Source organism: Penaeus japonicus, unplaced genomic scaffold (assembly GCF_977035675.1).
Source record: "Penaeus japonicus unplaced genomic scaffold, GWHDUDI00000001_assembly GWHDUDI00000041, whole genome shotgun sequence".
In the NCBI taxonomy this organism is placed as follows: domain Eukaryota; kingdom Metazoa; phylum Arthropoda; class Malacostraca; order Decapoda; family Penaeidae; genus Penaeus; species Penaeus japonicus.
The window spans coordinates 7,743,429-7,748,428 of NW_028234443.1; the positions used below are offsets into that span (position 1 = coordinate 7,743,429).

Here is a 5,000-nt window from a genome sequence, read left to right on the forward strand (position 1 = left end):
TGGCTTGCCATGTGAGGGTCGGAGCTTTGGCTTTATTGACTTGAGGGGGTGGGGTGGGGGGTGGGGGGTAAGGAAGGGCTTGGGAAGGGGGGAGGTGGCTTTGTTTTACTGTGTTTTATTGTCTTTCCTTTCTCTTTCCCTTACCATCTCCATCACCCTCTCCCCATCCCCTTTTCCCTATCCTTCCCTCTCACCCTCCCCTTTTCCCTCTCCCTTTCCCTATCCTTTTCCCTCCCCCTCTCACTACCCTCCCCTTTTCCCTCTGCCTCCCCCTCACTACCCTTCCCCCCATCCCCTTTTCCCTCCCCCTCCCCCTCTCTCTCCCCCTCTCACTATCCTTCTCCCCCCCCCCCGTTTTTTTCGTCCGTTTCCCCGTCCGACCGTTGAGAGACTGTGACAAGCGCCAAATGTTCGGTTGAAGACGGTTTAGGAACACCTTTACCTCTAACTCATTCTTGATTGTTGTAGATGTCATTCCCCATCTCTCTCTCTCTCTTTATCTTTATTTTTATCTTTATTTTTTTCTCTTTTTCTCTCTTCTTTTTCGTTTTCTTTCTCTCTTTCTTCCTCTTTCTCTTTCTCTTTTTCTTTCTTTCTTTTTCTCTCTCTCTCTCTCTCTCTCTCTCTCTCTCTCTCTCTCTCTCTCTCTCTCTCCCCTTCATCATCTCCCAGTTCTCCCTCCCCCCCTCCAATCCGTATTCGCTCTGCCCCATTCCCCCTCTGTCACCCTCCCCCCCTCCTTCTTCATCTCCTAAATCCCAATATCGTACCTCCTCCTCATCCTTCCCTCCCTCCCCCCCTTCTCCCTCATCCCACTACCCCCTGTCTTTCCCCTCTTCCCCCTCTTCCCCCTCTTCCTCATCCCACTACCCCCTGTCTTTCCCCTCTTCACCTTCCCCCTCTTCCCCCTCCCCCTCCCTCTCTTCCCGGAAGTGTCCCAATCGGCGCCAGACATTCTCGTAGTTAGGGCTAAGCTGAGGGTTCCTACCGGGGAAATAGGAGAGAGAGATAAACAGAGAGAATAAAGAACATAAAAGGAGAGAGAGGGATAGACAGAGAGAATGAAGAATATAAAAGAAGAGAGAGAGAGATAGACAGAGAGAATAAAGAATATAAAAGGAGAGAGATAGACAGAGGGAATAAAGAATATAAAAGGAGAGAGCGATAGACAAAGAAAATAAAGAATATAAAAGGAGAGAGATATGGACAGAGAGAATAAAGAATCAAAAAGGAAAGACAGAGACAGAGAGAACAAAGTAATAAAAAGAGGTGGAGATGGAAATAGTGAAAATTTTGAAAAATGAGAGAGAGACAGTGAGAATTCTTTAAAAATAAAAAGAGATATGATAAATGATAAAATGAGATAGATAGAGAGAATTTAGCAAATAAAAAATAAAAAAAGAAGCAGAGAGAAAAAAAGGGAGAGATATGGAAAGGGGAACAAACCCGAGAGAGAAGAAAGGAAAGATAAAAAAGATGGAAAGAAAATACAATAAACGGAGAATAAAATTTAAAAAAAAACTATATATGAGTTCATTACAATATATATATATATATATATATATATATATATATATATATATATATATATATATACTTATATGAATCAAAGGAAAAAATATCCCAACATAAAACGAAAAGGAGAAAAAGAAAAAATGGTATAATTCTGTTTGAAAAGTAACATATATATATAAACATAATATATTTAGAAAAGGTGCGATGGTTGAGTTGGCAAAAAGAGGCATGATGAAAGCCATGTTTTTGAACTTGAGGTGGGGGGGGGGGGAGAGAAAGGAAGGGAGGGGAGGAAGAAAGTAGGGTGGGAGGAAGGGGAGGGGAGGGCTGGGAGGGAGGGAGAGAAGAGGGAAGGAGGGGAATGAGGGATGAAAAGGGGAGAAGGAAGGGAAGAGGGTGGGTGAGTGGGAAGAGAGGAGGAGGAAGGGAGGAAAGAAGGGGAGTGAGGGATAAAAAGAGGAGAAGGTAGGGAGGGAGAGTGAGGAGAGATGATGAAGAATGAAGGAGGAATTAAAGATGAAGAAGAGAGGGGAGATAGAGAAAGAAGGAACAGAGGAGGAAAAAAGGGAGAGGGAACGAATACGAAAAAAGAAAATAGAAGGAACGAACGAACGAATTAATAAACAAAATTGAGGAAGGGAGGAGAGGGAGAGGATACATTATAGAAAGGAGAGGAAAAAAGGAGGAGGAAGGGGAGAAGGAGAAAGAGAGTGAAGGGGGGTGGGGAGAGGACCGGCAAGAAGAGGGTATAAAAGGACATACATATCACAGAGGAGACGCGAGGGTGAAAGAAGCTGTGTAGCCCGTCGGAGGAAATAACATGGGAAGAATGCAATAAAATAAAGAAATTGATGGAGAGAAAAGGGAAAGGGAGAGAGAGAGAAAGAGGGAGAGGGAAAGGGAGAGAGAGAGAAAGAGGGAGAGAGAGAGAGAGTAAGAGAGAAGACATAAGAGAAGAGAGAGAATAGAAAGAGACGAGAAAGAGCAAGAGAAATAAAAAAAAAGAGAAAGAGAAAGTGAGAAAGAGTAAAGAAAAAGAAAAAAAATAGAAAAAGGAAAGAGAGAAAGACAAAAGAAAAGAGAGAAAGAGGGCCCAGATCCAGACATGCTGGTGACTCAGCACTCCAGATTAAGTCGTGATGGCTGGAAGTAATGAAAAAAAGGGGTTTGGGGGATGAGACTATGGGGGAGGGGAGGGAGGGGTAGGAGGGAGTGCTTTGTTTCCCGTGGGGAGGGAGGGAGGGAGGGAAGAGGGGTTGAGGGAGGTGGGGAGCTGGTGGGGGAGGGGGTGAAGGTGGTTCTCTCCGAGCGGCGATTTTAAAAATTGAAGAAAGAAGAGGAGACCCATAGAGTTTTCTTTCTTTTTTTCTTTTTCTTTCCACCTATCTCTTTATCTATCCATTACACCTATCTACCCATCGATCGATCTATATTTCGGACACCTAACCATCTCACACAAATACCCCAAGAGGGAAAAAAAAAATATCAATAAAAAAAAATAAAAAAAAACATCTGCAAGCATCCCTCCCGATCGATAATGACATCTGGCCGCGTGCAAGTGCTTGCAATATGCAGCCTCCCTTGCAAGCGTGTGTTGCCAGGGTGCGTGCCAAGCCGCCGTCTCCTCGCCCCTCACCCTAGTTCAGTCACCCTTTCTTCACCCTTACGGATATAGTAATGGGCTGAAAATGTACCCTATTTTTGTCCCCTTTGCAATGCTTATGGTGGTGCTTCGCTTCCGAACGAAATAGGTGTCGAAATTGGCGCTCTTGGGGAAATGTCAGTGTGGAGGCATTAATATTGTACACTGGGGAGGATTTCTTTTTTTTTTTTTTTTTTGGGGGGGGGGGTTGTTGTGGGGGGGGGGGGTAAATAAAGAAAATATGTGATTTTCTCGCTCGTTTCTCTTTCTCTTTACATGGTATTTTATTTTTTTATTGCTATTTTATTCTCTGTTAGTCTGTCTCTGTCTCTTCCTGTCTCGCTCCTAAACTATTCCATTGTTTTCCCGAAGACATATATATACACACAAAACTAATTTCTGACCTCTGCATTCTTATCTTTATCACAAATACATAAAATTAAAATTTAAAAATCCAGTCCCAAACTCACCCCCCCCCCTTCCCCCCACTCCTTCTTTCCCCTCTTTCAAAAAGAGGGGAAAAAAGGCCATTTTGGAAATATCGTCTACCTTTGGGTACGCTTATTATGTTGCTATGGCGGTTCGAGTTCGGTTGAATAATGTAGACAAAAAAGAGAAGACGTAAAAAAAATCTCTCTCTCTCTCTCTCTCTCTCTCTCTCTCTCTCTCTCTCTCTCTCTCTCTCTCTCTCTCTCTCTCTCTCTCTCTCTCTCTCTCTCTCTCTCTACATGTATATGTATATATGTATACATACATACATACATACATACATACATATATATATATATATATATATATATATATATATATATATATATATTTACTTATTTTACTTTTCGCTTTATCCATTTCGTGAGGAAATTAATAATGTGCTAATGGGGACGCATACAAACCCATGTAAAACTCTCCATGGTAACCGCCTCGTGCGCATCTCGACCGTCTTTTGTCTTTTGTCTTTTGAATTCGTTTCTCACTTATTTTATTTTTACACCAAACATAAGGCGATCGATTTTGTGTGCTGTGTAGTGTGTATTTTGTGTGTGTGTGTGTGTGTGTGTGTGTGTGTGTGTGTGTGTGTGTGTGTGTGTGTGTGTGTGTGTGTGTGTGTGTGTGTGTGTGTGTGTGTGTGTGTATTATCCATTTTTTCTTCTACCTTACCTCGCTTTAATTACATCGTTGAGGGATTATTCTCGTGCTCGTGTTCTTCGTCATTTCACTTTTACCATAATCTTTTATTTAATTATATCACTTTTTTTTCTTGCTTTACCAACGTGCTGCGCTATTTTTGTTCATATGTCGTCCTTTCTGACAATTTTTGTGTTCACGAAAGATTTTGTTCATTTCGTCCTGCTTTGTTGCGTTCCTTTGAACCATTTTCTCTCTCTATTTTTTATGAATTCAGTTTATTCTTCTATTTAAATCTATATATGTTCATTAACACGAACTAAAAAGAAAAAAAGAAAAATACATGCACGGCTTTCGTATGAACCAAAATCATAAATTCACACTACGCTGTTTTTTGTTCTTTTATCTCTTTTCTTTTCTTTTCTTTTTAATAACACTTTGACTTTCTTAATTTCATAAATTGTCTTGTATAATTTAGTCCACTTTCTCTTTCTTGTTCATCTTCGTTAATATCTAGTTCTATTCATTCAATTAATATCAAATAACTGCCTTTCTTTCTTTCTCTCTCTCTCTCTCTCTCTCTCTCTCTCTCTCTCTCTCTCTCTCTCTCTCTCTCTCTCTCTCTCTCTCTCTCTCTCTCTCTCTCTCTCTCTCTCTCTCTCTCTTATTCTGTCACAATCAGATTCTCACTCTCACACTCATACTCACACTCACTCAC

The 5,000-nt window shown here is 41.4% G+C and overlaps 1 protein-coding gene across 10 annotated transcripts in view; it reads right to left on the reverse strand.

Annotated features, from left to right (window-relative positions):
- The window catches only part of Asator (tau-tubulin kinase asator), a 185,279-nt gene that overhangs the window by 142,702 nt on the left and 37,577 nt on the right, over positions 1-5,000 (reverse strand). The gene's annotated exons all lie outside the window — the stretch shown is intronic.